This window comes from Cyprinus carpio, chromosome B5 (assembly GCF_018340385.1).
Source record: "Cyprinus carpio isolate SPL01 chromosome B5, ASM1834038v1, whole genome shotgun sequence".
NCBI lineage: Eukaryota > Metazoa > Chordata > Actinopteri > Cypriniformes > Cyprinidae > Cyprinus > Cyprinus carpio.
In genome coordinates, this window is record NC_056601.1 from 28,261,074 (window position 1) to 28,275,796 (window position 14,723).

Here is a 14,723-nt window from a genome sequence, read left to right on the forward strand (position 1 = left end):
TGCCAACCATGACTTAGCATCTTTCGACAGGACTGTGCTCAGACATTTCATTGCAATATCTCAAAGCAAATAAAAGGGCTTTCTGTTTACACACAATCATCTAAGCTAAAATTAGATGATAGTCATGTAGCAGTACAGGATGATGGCCAAGTATCTAGACCCATTTCAAACTTATGATTACAAGAGACTTCTTACTCTAATGCTGCTCACACATCATTCCAAACAAGTGCTATTATAGACGCATTTAATTGTAGATTACTTTAACACAGATGGTTTCTGCTGCCTGGTATGTAGAACTGGTATTATTTTGCATTATGTAAATAGCCTACATTTTACTAGCCAGCTCGTTTCAATTATTTCCCCACATTTTCAGAGAGTAATCATTCTTTATTTATAACTTTATCAGTTAAATGTGTGTTAGAATACAATTACTTTAAAACAGCAACAATTTGAAAGGTTTCATAGTCTTAGAGACTTACGTGATGCACATAAAATCACTTGCCTTGAATAAATACATTTGGTCCATTTCTGAAAGAGTGGATTTGAACTACAGTATGCAAGGTTATTGTGAATTCCTAAAAAAATAACATTCATGTGATGCTGATATTATGAAGGAACAGAGAAGATACAAACATATTCTCTGCTATATTATTTAGATTTATATTGGTGGTGCCAATCATGTTTCTGTCTCAAAATAATTTTTAATTGTTCAGGATAATTAAACTCACCCATATGCTTTGTGCATGTTGTTACTGTGTGTGTCAGTAGATTGTAGGCTGTTAGATTATGGTTGATGGTTCATGGGAGGATTAAATGATGGAGCATGTGTGTAATCAGGATTAAAGTCTCCCTCTCTTCTACTGTAATTCAGGTCAGTGGTAGGTCAGTATACCAGCACAAACACATAAATCTGTTGAAAACAACTGAAATCTTTGAATGTTTGTTGTATTAAGCACGGAACAAGGTTAAACACAACAAATGTATTTTAGCACATAAACACAAAAATAACAGGTAGGATATGGATATGTTACAACTGGCATTTAAAAAATATAACTATATCAAACTAAAATTGGCAATATTATCAAATAAATCTTTTACTACCATAATGATAGCAACCCTAGTACAGGATGTCTTAAAAAATTATGGATTTATTATTTACAATGAAGCACATAAACACAAATGTGTATCATTGCTTAACACCCTCAGCACTATAAACAATCCATATACTGTCAAAACTATTCCATGTATTATGTATTTTCAGCTAAATGAACTGTTTATTGTTTATTAAATTAAGTATGATGGACCCCTGCTGGCGTTATATCCGCATCATTCACTTTTAATTTTGAAACCACACCTTTCCCGAAAGAATATCTTCTAATATGGGAAATAAAATATGTTAAGTGATGTGTGGGTGGCTGGAAGCCAACTTTCTAAAGTGCAGAGGGATTACTATTACTATTATTATTATTTTATCATTAATGCCATTGAGCCTGTGAACTGTATTCACTATACAGCATTAATATTCATACCGTACTGCTTACCAGGGTGTTTTTACAGGCAACAGTAGAGCATATATTTATTTCTCCCATTGATTTTCTCCACTGGCATTTAAAAAGACTTGAACCAAACCAAACAGCTGCCGGATGAATTTCAGCATAACAATATTTGATTTGACATCATTTGAAGTTCAGAACAAGATTGTGTATTTAACATATTGTGACAGGCAGAATGAGGCATGTCTCAAAATAAGTGAGTTCAATGTTTACCCCTGAAGTGACCCACTTTTTTTTGATGCAGTAACGGTGAATGCAGCACATGCTGTGATGATGGGGAAGTGTGAGTCAGGGTTTGTGGCTTCATGGGTTCTGTGTTGAAAGTACTGTGTTGATCTTGATACTTTCTATTAAATTTGCTCCGTCTTTCCTTTTTGGCTATAGCTGGAATCATGTATTTCAAGTTGCTTTTAAATGATTGTCTGATCCCCAATCCGGGCATTTAGAGAGACCCTACACTAGAATTATATCTTTCAGAGTTGAGCTACATTATATTAGGATATATTATAATATGCCATGTTGTTTCTTTTGAACAACTATTATAACACAATTATTTGGGAAGCAATTAGGAACCTCTTTCTTTAAAACCAATCAATTATTAATGCTGGTATTAGTTAGAGTTTGCAGGCTTCAAAGGATTTTCTTATTAATAATGTAATATTGGTGTGCCTGATTAATACGACAGTATGGAGATCAAGCTTATTCAAGCTCCAAATTCTAGGTTCTAGAATTTCCATACAAAAAACTACATGTCAAAGACGGCAACGATTTATATGAATAGGTTGAATAGGATCAGGCCCAGCTCCAGAATCAAGTCACTGAGGGTGCTTCTTAAATTAGCGAGGGTGCTGTAACATATACATACATATATAGTTACGTTCCCACTCTTTAATTAGTCTAGGGGAATGGAGGAATACGTAACAAGGAAAAGGAAAATCCACATGGAGCCTCTCGTCCCAGTCCCAGCTCTGAAGAACACTGCCAACCACTAAAGGATCCACTATAATTTGATTTATTGTATTTCTTTAATACATGCAGGAGTAGCAAGAACAAAGCAAACAGGCTTCAGGAAGGGGCATAGCCAAAATAACACAAAACAGCAGCTTACTCCATTTTGAAACTAACTTACCTAGCACAGGGAAAAATAAATAACAAAAAGACAATATACTTCCTTAACTACCTAACTTTTCCCAAAAACAGGAGAAAAGGAGTTAAAAGAAACGGGCACCCTCCTCCCTACAAGTTATAAAGTAGACAACTTAAATATTGAAGACAGGACTACAGAAGTATTAGCAATATTGAGTGGAGTTCAACAGTCTAAGTGGGAGCAGCAAAGCAACAGTACACAAACTGAAACTCTAGCACAAAATTGGCATTAGGCATCAACTAACAACAGTACCAAAACCACAACACTTGTCTGTGGCTGCAGAGAGGGTCCATGGAGGGAGAGGGAGATGGCTCAAACTTTCTCCTTTCCTCTCTCCCCCAACTGTGCTTTCTTGGTGGCTTTTATAGCTGGGTTCCTCTCTGGAGGAGCCAGTGAATGAGTTGATTGGTCATCACGAGTATCAGGTGTCAGTAATCAGCTCCTATCAGCACAGCACAGGAGAGAAAAGACGACTGAGAACAAACAAAAGCTCTTGACTGACCCCAGAACAGTACAGCCTACTTCACAGGACGTAACAATATATATATATATATATACTACCATTCAAAAGTTTGGGATCAGTAAGATTTCTTATTTTCTTTAATAGTTTCTTGTCTCATCAAGGCTGTATTTATTTGACCAAAAATACAGAAAAACCCTGTTATTTTGTAAAATATTATTGCAATTAAAATAAGTTTCTATTTGAATATACTTTAAAATATAATTTATTCCTGTGATGCAAAGCTGAATTCCAGTCTTCAGTGTCACATGATCCTTCAGAAATCATTCTAATATGCTGATTTATTATCAAAAAACTAAAAAGAACAGCATCTCAACAAAACATAATTCACCTGTAACACCTTAATTCAGAATTTTTTGATAAATAAAGAGTTAAAAAGAACAGTGTTTATTTAAAATAGAAATTTTGTGTTACAACATACACTAATATTTAAAAGTTAAGGGTCAGTATTTTTTTTTTTTTACAGAAAATTTATACTTTTATTCAGCAAGGATGTGTTAAATGGATTAAAAGTGATAGTAAAGACTTATATTGTTAGAAAATATTTCTGTTTTGAATAAATGCTGTTCTTTTTAGAACTTTTTAGAAACAGGAGGGAAGCAGTTATCACAGGTATCACACATTACGATTTGAGTGGTGAGTGGATTCTAACTAGGGTGCTTTCAAACCTTTAAGTTAGATCGTTTGCTTTGTTCCGAAACAGGGATTCCAATTATTACAATGTTGCTTTTTATTCTTGGTGCGGTTCGCTTTCACACGGCAAATTTTCTTATCATTTTGGGCAGGAGTCGAGGATTTATCGGGAAAACATTTTTAAAATGAACCTAGTAAGAAGAAGAGCAATAAGATGGCATTATAAAATGAAAAAGTGCGCTTTGATTTTGAATGGCGAAGGTGTACTCACCCACAGACATTCACAGGTTCATTTTTAAATATTAGCAAAACAACAAAGCTAATGCTTTTCATGGAACTTAGGTAATTACCCATCATACATTGTGATATAGCCTGGTTCGCTGGTCCGTTGGATCGGATTGCTTTCTCACTACTAATGAACCGCTCCATGGACATTGATGGTTTGAATAAAATGTGATCAAGTCATTAGTGAAACCGCGTCAGCATATTTTTCAATATAATGTTAAGCTTTTTCAGACTATTTCTGCCTTCCATGAAATCTCAAAATACTCCTGGACACAAACAATGAACGATGACATTTTTAAACTTTACTTACCATAAACGTCTTTCACTCACTACCATCTGAAGATGCTGAGAAAATGGCAGCTTCTCACACTGGTGTCGTGTTGGGGGGAAGTGATATATAACCACGATATGAGAAATTTTATTTCATTATATCTAAATTATATATATGGGCCTAATGTTATATACTGACACAAATCCGGTTTTCACTAACCTGTTTACGTTCACTTAAGCCATAACCGACTGTATTTACATGAGGTACTCCACACAATGGACATTTTGACAGCTGTGTGTGTCTATTTGACAACTGCACAAGGAGAACTGATCGCAGAACTGGGACACTAAAAATAGAGCTGAAATACGTGACTGTCCTGGGAAAAACTGGATGTCTGGCCACCCTATCAAGAAAGGTTGGAAAGATTGTATTTACGAGTTGAATGCACATGAATGTCACCACAAAGTCATAATTATGGAAGTTCCGAACTATCTTAAAGCCGCTAGTTTCCAAGTTGCGTTACACTTTATTTTGATAGTCCACATTAGACATTCTACAAACTACAAGTAACTTTGCAGCTACATGTCAACTTATTATCATTCATTTACAACTACTCGTCTACTAATTCTCAGAGTAGTAGAATTAAATTGACATAGTATGTTGTTGTGGACCCATCAAAATAAAGTGTTAGAATATATATAGCAGCCAGTCTATTAATACTCTAATGACTGCTAGTTGACATGTAGTTGCAAAGTTACTTACTGTTAGTAGAATGTCTAAAGTGGACTAACAAAATAAAGTGTTACCCCAAGTTGGGGGCATTTCAGTGAGAAAACATGGTAGATGCAATGGATGCAGTACCTGTACTGTTAGTAAATCTGTTAAAATTAAAGTTTTTTTTTTTTTTTTTTGGTCATTTACAACTGTCAAAGTTGACAAAATATGACATTATTGTACAATTACAAATAATTACAATATAGAAGTCATCCAAAATATTCTATTAAGGAGATGTAACCCAGCTGTACATGTCTGATATTACATGTCTAACATGTCTTAAATGGGTTCATTACTCTTATTTGCCATGGAAATCTGGGAATACATTAGCTACCACTCACCCAAGGCACGAGAGTCTGACATCATAATGCCTCAGATACCAACCACCTCTTTTGACCTGTGTGTGTGTGATTCAAATCAGATTCCTTTGGTCTGTGTCTGTGAGAGTTACACTACAAAACACTGCAGGGTTTTCCCCTTCACCTCCCCAAATGTGCCGCAATTACTGCGCTCCAATTCCACAGCTAGCACAGAAAAGATTTTGAGTCACAGGAGAGTATGTATGAAATCATAAAGCTGAAGCTGTGAGTGTTTCATACATTTTAATACATTTTTGTATTGAAAAGACTTCAATTTTCTGGCAATAATGAAGAGAGAATAGATTATCAAGAGATTCATTGGGTATTAAGTAAACCACACACACACACACACACACACACACACATACACACACACACACACACACACACACACATACATAAAAAAATAAATAAAGAGAGAGATATAGAAAAAGAATAACAGGTTATTTCAGAATGGAATCCTATACTGTATTTCCATTAGTCCACTCAGTAGTCCACTTAAAAGAGTGGATGAAATGAATGAGTGAATTTGTCACACCATCACCCTGACTTTGTTTGCCTGTCTAGTTTTGTTCTTTGACCTAGTTTCAGTTTCTCCTTGATAGTTCATCTGTGTCTTGTTTATTATCCTCATTTGTCTATGTATTTAAGTTGCACCTTCACAGACACTCTTTGTCTGTTCTCCCATTTACATTAATGTGTGTTTCCCTGCCTGTTTGGATTATCTCTTGTGTGGATTATTTTGATTAAACACAAAGTTGGAATTTATTCATTTGAGTCTTCTTCAACACACAGTGACAGAATTCAGACACTGAATGCATTGGAAGAGCTGCTGCTTTTGTGCTTGCTGTTTAGTAATAAAATGAAAAAGCCAACAATTTGGTTGGGATTGCTTTTTGTCAAGTGCAGTGCTTACCTTGTAAACTTGGTAGCAACAAAACAATCTTGAAATCTGTCACAGAATTTAATAATAAATTTAAAAGAATCTTACACCTGTATGATTCCCTTTTTCTCTTTATCTTCTGCTGAGAAACAGTAATTTATTCAGCTTGAGCCAAACAGTGATTTACAATAATTCTCTGGTCTTCTAGTCAATAGGTGGGTCTCAAACGGAAGGCTGCATTCTACCGAGGCTAGGTCCTTCCTAGTTCAGTCCTTCAGAGGCTTGTAGGCTAGAGACCTCGGCATAAAACGCTAGAATGAGATGGTCTAGTAAGTGTGCGTGGCTACATCACATATGTTCCCACCCTCAACGTCATGGCACGAAAATACTAATAAAACGTATTTTTGGAAAAATGTTTTGTATTACAAATCTTTATAAAATTTGGCTTTCTATTAATGCAATACAATGATTTACGGCTGGCTACAGTCTCCCAGTGGCTTACATTATTGGCATTTAAAGCTTAGTGAGTAATTTACACCAAAACAAAAGATAACTTCTATGCTTACTTGTCCGAAAATATTATTTTTGTCTTAAATTTCATAATAAATTCAGACAAGCTCAGTACTGACTTGTTTCTTTGTCAGTTTATTTTCATGAAATGGAATGGGTATAAAGGATTGTGGGTGATTGAAGGTTGTAAGGGATACATTCCATGCGTCCTTCAAATTAAGCTGAATGAAGGATGTGAAACGAAGGCTGTTCTAGGTGTTTGTGTGATTAAGTGAACACAGACGACACCAAAATTGACTAAACAGACTATAGCTTTTACTGAACTCGCAAAACGTCTAACTCTTAAAGGGGAAAACCCCACCACAGGCAACAAAACATTCTGAAAGAGAAAACATTACAAACACTCCATGTCAATTCTCTCACATCCTTAAATGTATGGCGCCACACAGTCTTACAAGGATCCTTCTGATAGAGATGGCCTTCAGCGATGTTTGATGACATACGCAGCCTTCGTAGGATGCAGCCTTCTCTTTGAGAAGCACCCTATATCAGTAGTACACTTGTTCTTGCGGTGCATTATGGAAATGAATAAGTGCACTCAATAATGTTGATTATTGTTTCAGATATCACTATAGAGGTGCAATAAATTAGAATGTCATGGAAAAGTTCATTTATTTCAGTAATTCAACTCAAATTGTGAAACTCGTGTATTAAATAAATTCATTGCAAACAGACTGAATGTGATGAATTTGACTCACATTAACAAAAACCCACCAATTCACTATCTCAACAAATTAGAATACTTCATACTTCATTCAGACCAATAATAAAAAAAAAGACATTAAAAAAAAAAAAAAAAAAAAACATTTTTAGTGAACTGTTGGCCTTCTGGAAAGTATGTTCATTTACTGTACATTCACTCAATACTTGGTAGGGGCTCCTTTTGCTTTAATTACTGCCTCAATTCAGCGTGGCATGGAGGTGATCAGTTTGTGCACTGCTGAGGTGTTATGGAAGCCCTTTGACAGTGGCCTTGAGCTCATCTGCATTTTTTGGTCTCTTGTTTCTCATTTTCCTCTTGACAATACCCCATAAATTCTCTCTGGGGTTCAGGTCTGGTAAGTTTGCTGGCCTGTCAAGCACACCAACACCATGGTCATTTTTTGGTTCTTTTGGCAGTGTGGGCAGGTGCCAAATATTGCTGGAAAATGAAAAAAGAAAAAAACCAGAAAAAACAAGGGCTCCAAAATTTCTTGGTAAACGGGTGCAGTGACTTAGGTTTTCAAAAAACACAATGGACCAACACCAGCAGATGACATTGCACCCCAAATTATCACAGACGGTGGAAACTTAACACTGGACTTCAAGCAACTTGGGCTATGAGCTTCTCCACCCCTTCCTCCAGACTCTAGGACCTTGGTTTCCAAATGAAATACAAAACTTGCCCTCATCTTAAAAGAGGACTTTGGACCATTGGGCAACAGTCCAGTTCTTCTTCTCCTTAGCCCAGCTAAGACGCCTCTGATGTTGTCTGTGGTTCAGGAGTGGCTTAACAAGATGAATAATGTAGCCAAATTCCTTGACACGTCTGTGTGTGGTGGCTCTTGATGCCTTGACCCCAGCCTCAGTCCATTCCTTGTGAAGTTTACTCAAATTCTACAAGGTTGGTTGTGCATCTTTTTCTTCCACACTTTTCCTTCCACTCAACTTTCTGTTAACATGTATATATATAAATTTACTTGGATACAGCACTCTGTGAACAGCCAGCTTCTTTGGCAATGAATGTTTGTGGCTTAATCTCCTTGTGAAGGGTGTCAATGATTGTCTTGGACAACTGTCAGATCAGCAGTCTTCCCCATGATTGTGTAGCCTAGTGAACCAAACTGAGAGACCATTTTGAAGGCTCAGGAAACCTTTGCAGGTGTTTTGAGTTGATTAGCTGATTGGCATGTCACCATATATTAATTTGTTGAGACAGTGAATTGGTGGGTTTTTTGTAACATGTGAGCCAAAATCATCACAAGTAAAAGAATCAAAGACTTAAACTACTTCAGTCTGTGTGCATTGAATTTATTTAATACACGAGTTTCACAATTTGAGTTGAATTACTGAAAGATGCACCTGTAAGTGACTGTTTTCTTAAATAGTGCATAATGTAAGGGTATAAAGGGTGATTTCAGACACAGAATTAACCAATATGGCTGCAGCTGAAATTGCATATTCTGATTGTGTACTTCTTTAGTGTACTTTGTACTGTACTGTGATCGCTAAAAAAATGTTTCTATATAGAAATAATGTAATCCCTGCAGATTATTGCCATTTACAACTCACGCATGGGATGGTAAAGTGTCCATTAGTTGCATATTGCAAAATCTCATTGAAAGTATAGTAGTTTGACTTTTTGCCTGGTGTTATGAATACAGTACTGTGAATTCTGCCATACTACTATTTATGCATACTGTTTTTCACCTACTATATTGTAAGGAAGTAGGCATATTTAGAAACAGACCCTCTTTTTCTTGGCCAACAAGATTTAATTTAGACCTCATGAGGACTTAGGATATTTGGGATTTTGCCCCTGCCAACTTGAACTTTAAAATGTTTTAATATAAAGATCTATAAACTTATATATACGTAACATACTTCTTACAACATAATGTCACACCTCTGGACTCATTATGTGTGTTTTTGCCCCCCCCAAGTTTCTGTCTCCCGTGGTTGGTTAATTTGATTCCAGGTGTGTCTAGTTTCTTCCCTATGTGTTCCATGTCCCCGTTAATTTAGTCATTCCTCTCACCTGTGTTTCCCCAATTAACTTATGTATAAAGGTCCTAGTCTGTTCAGTCTGTGTTTGTTGGGTCTACAAGTCAGTACGTGTGTCTTCCTCCTGTGTTCCATGTAGGATTTACCCCAGTGTTGGATTATTAAAGACTCTCTCGATTACTCTCGTGTTCCTTCTGGCACAGTAGTGTGACAGAAGAACTGACCACGAAACAGTTTAAATTGCGTGTCTCCCCTCCATTTGTTTTCCTCACCAACTACCTGGATGACATGCGTCGTTCTACAACGCCAGTTTGAACATCGCGCACAGAGCACTGTTGTCCAAGGATGTTCCCCGAGCAAATTTCGCCGCCTTTGTGAAGTGGACACTGGCAAGAAATGGATCTCCGTTCCCCACCTGATCTCCCTGATGTGCGGAGTGCATGCGCGAGCCCGCTGCTGATGGAGAGCCAGAGCCTGCCAAGACCGACGAGCCATTGCCACATAGAAAGGTGTGAGAGCCGGTTACAGTGCACATAACAAAGAAAACAGCCGCAGAGGTGTGAGAGCCGGTTACAGTGCACATTGCAAGGGATAGAGCTGCGGATGGTGTGAGTGCGGAGTGGAGCTCTGGCCCCTGCACCGCAGCTGAGGGTGAGCTGGATATGATGCGCCAAAAGGGCCAAAATGAGGAGGTGGATCTTATAGACTGGAAATCGGAACTGAAAGTTGAACTGCCCCCTCTTCTTTCGCCGCTGGTCCCGTCCAGCCCTCCTTCGTCCTTGGTTTCCTCGTCCAGCCCTGAGGGGGCTTCCAGTTCTCCAGTGCCTGCTCCTCCAGAATGCCTGCCCTCCCACCTGCTCCTGCCTCCTCCACCGCTGTCATCTGGCAGCCCCCGTGGTCTGAGTCTCCCTCACCTCTGCCTCCAGCCTCCGAGGCCTTGACTCCGCCTCGGCTCGTTGACCCGTCGGCTCCACCATGGTTCCCAGCTCCCTCTCTGCCATGGCCCGGCAGTCCACAAGCTCCGCCTGGCACCCTCGTCCCTCTGGCTCCGCCTTGGTCTGGTGTTGACCATTCTGCGCCATGGGACTCCACTCCTCTGGCTTTGCCTCGTCCCTCTGTCCCTCTGGCTCTGTCAGGCTCCTTCATCCCCTCGGCTTCACCTCAGTCCTGTCACTCTGGCTCCACCGTGGCCTCCTGGATCCACATCTGTGTCGGCCGCCGGTGCCATCGGTTCCACCTAGGACCTCTGGATCCTCCCCGTAACCCTGGCTCTCTGTCTCCGCCTCGGGGTCCTGCTCCGCCGCCATTGGTCAGCCCCCTGGAGTTGGTGGCCATTCCTCCTCCATGGCTCTTCCCACCATTGGCTCCACCTTGGGCCATCATTATGGCTGTGGCCTGGGTCCTGCTTGGCTCCTCCTGCTCCAGGTCCCTCGTGTCTCCTCCCTGGCTCCTTCCTCCGTAGTCTCTGTCTGCCTGCCCCCACCCGGGGATCCATCCTCCACCGGAAACTCCTCCCAAGTTTCCACCCATGCCTCCTTTTTCTATGGTGCGAGGTCGCACCTTCCGGGAGGGGGGAGTAATGTCACACCCCTGGACTCATGTGTGTTTTTTGCCCCCATGACCCAGTTTCTGTCTCCCGTGGTTGGTTAATTTGATTCCAGGTGTGTATAGTTTCTTCCACATGTGTTCCATGTCCCCAGTAATTTAGTCATTCCTCTCACCTCTTTCCCCAATTATCTTATGTATAAAGGTCCTAGTCTGTTCAGTCTGTGTTTGTTGGGTCTACAAGCCAGTACATGCGTCTTCCTCCTGTGTTCCATGTTGGATTTACCCCTGTCCAGTAGTGACACATACTGTTCTATATGGTTCGACTCAATGTTCCTTCTGGCACAGTAGTGTGACACATACTGTTCTATATGGTTTAATGTTATTGTGTATTTGAATTTTGAGGTGCAAGGGATGTAAACTTCTCATTTAATAATTTAGTTGTAAGTAATTCTCATGCCTTTTGGTTTTGAACAAGTCTCACAATACAGTATGAAGTAATTCACATCTTTTGAATTATACAAGATGGATGACACTTATTTTTTTTTTTTTTTTCCTAAAGCCAGAGAAGAAAGACATATTCTGAATGATGATGGGATTCAATGTTCTTATGTGAATCTCTGTGGATGAATATATAATTACTTTATATATCTGTCTGGATAACAATGATCTCACACAGAGAAAAAACAAAGTTCAAAAAGAGAAATTGTATTTAAGTTGAAGCAATGGTACTTAGTGAAAATGGTAATATTAAATGTAAAATTAAAACATTTAATTGTACTCTCCTTTATTCTACATTTCCTCTTAAGTTAGTCGCTGATGGGTTGAAATATTTATGGATATTCATTACTAGCTATATCAAGGATCTTTTCAATAAGAACTTTCAGCCACTAATGGACAAATGCAAATTAGAAATGGATAGGTGAGCATCCCTTCCTCTTTCTTTAGTAGGCAATGTGAATCTTATCAAAATAGTGATTCTGCCAAAATGTTTATCTTTTTCAGCACATTCCAGTCTGTATTAATAAATCCTTTTATAACCAGTTTGGATCAGCAATTGAATGGGTTCTTTTGGTGTGGCAAGCCAGCCTGCATTAGGAGATCAGATTTTCAGCTTCCCAAATCTAGTTTCTGTGTTATGTCTGGGCATGTAACAATATTAAATTGCTCTACTGGGTTGGCTTTAAAGGTCTTGACGTGCACCCCCTGCATTCATACCGAGCTATCTTACTCCTCTTTTACTTTACTCCCCATGATTTGCTCTTAGCTTCCTATTGAGGTATACAAAATTTTGAATAAACCAGCAGATACTGTTGTTTTGCATCAGTTAAAAAGTGTCCTACACAAACCATTGGTTCATATGTTGTCTTTCACAGTTGGTCAACTAAATGTCTCTGATGACTTTTCATCTTTTTCATCCCTGTCAGCAAAATTCAACCTGCCTAATACTCATCTTTTAAATTTTTCCAAATTTTATTCAAAAACTGCACTTACTCTTGACCCTGGCCAAAGATGGCTAATATCTATTATTTATGTTAAAATGACTTCCTTATTCCCATCTTGCACCGACTCTCTTAAAGAGTCCTGGGAGCGAAACTTGGGCATTGACATCTCTGAGGATCTTTTTTTGCACTCCTCATACATCTGTGTTAGACATGCTCTTATGAAATGTAAAGTGCTTCATAGAGCACACTTTACCAGTGTTAAAGATATTGCCAAACAGAAGCAATGCCTGCAATAGATGTAAACAATATAAGGCTGACCATATACACGTTCTGGAAAATAAGACTATTGGTGTAGCATTTAAAAAAAATATATATATTTTGTAGACATTTCAAAGAAATATTGCCCCTAACCCTTTGACTGCCCTATTTTGTTTACTCCCATTTGCGATTATACCTACTATAATGGGGTGAGTGAGAGGTTTTGTGTTGTGTCGTGTCCTATTTTTATTTTATTGTGTATATATATATATATATATATATATATATATATATATATATAATATATATATATATATAAATTTAATTACAAACAACAGACACAGTGGGGGTGTCAGGCCGAAAGTTCAAAACAGGGAAGAAAGTGTCCAAGAGGAAGGGGTGTCCAAAATGAACAGTTGGTATGGTGTCCTCATTGTGTGGGGTGATTGTGAAAGGGAAAGTGACGTGACGTGGCCAAGTATGGTGACCCATACTCGGATTTAGTGCTCTGCATTTATCCCATCCAAAGTGCACACACCCGGAGCAGTGAGCACCCAACATTCACTGCAGCGACCGAGAGCAGTTGGGGGTTTGGTGCCTTGCTCAAGGGCACCTCAGTCGTGGTATTGAAGGTGGGAGAGAGTGCTGTACATTCACTCCCCCCACCGACAATTGCTGCCGGTACGAGACTCGAGCCCGCAGCCTTTGGGTTACAAGTCCAGTTCTCTAACCATTAGGCCATGACTTCCCCAACCACGACTTGAACCCTGTTACAGAAGAAGAGACAGTGTTCAGTGAGGAAGGGTCCAGGACAGGGGGCAGGGCCTGGAGGCCACATGCACTTACAGCAGCTCATCTTTCCAGGCCTGTGGTGCTTGAAGGGAATAGTATCCTAGCCTGTCTATCTCCAATCCAGTTCATGGTACCAGCAACTCACATCTCTGGTGGTGCAGGAGCTCCTCCGCATTTCCTTCCTGGACCCACGAGGACACCAGCATGCATGCATGGGGGAAAGAGACCAGAGATCATTTGCATTCACATACACCTACATTATACACTGCCTGAAAAAAGGCACATTTTGAAATGGCATAATAAAAGCACTTTAAGGACTCTTATTTTGTAATGTTTTAGTTACTATGGATTCTTTGTTTGCTTCATGTGTTCAGTTCTTGTTTGCCTTGTGCCTGGTTTATTCCCATAGTTACCCTTGATTGTCGCTAAAGTTACCATGGCAACTATTCACCCACATGTCCCTTGTCAGTCCCTAGTTTTCTGGTCTATATAAACCCCAGTGTTTTCCCATTACTTTGTCAGGACTTGCAGATCAGTTTGTGTATGCTACTGTGGCATCCTGACTGGATGCTGGAGGATTATATCGACTTTGCATTGCAACTAAATGGCTTTGCATTTACTGTGGGAGTTGCAGAGGAGGAAAGTGGCACTCCCCCAGTAGCCCCCACACTAGTACCTTGCCCCATCATGGCTGCCACTCCAGATCCTTGTCCCATCATGACCAACCACACCACACAGCTGTCTTGTCCTGTCATGGCAGCCACACCAGAGTCCCCAGCTGTCATGGCCATCACACCAGAGTTCCTATGTGCACCTTTGCAGAATGTACAGCCAAGGTGAATGCTAGTCGACACAAGTGGCAGGTTAGTCTGGTGGTATCAGTGCTCTCAATCCCAGCAGACTCTGCTCTCAAGCCTTGTAGACTGTAGTCCTGTTATGTGATGCCCGATGGTCTCAAAGATCCTTTCACTATTGGCTGCGCATT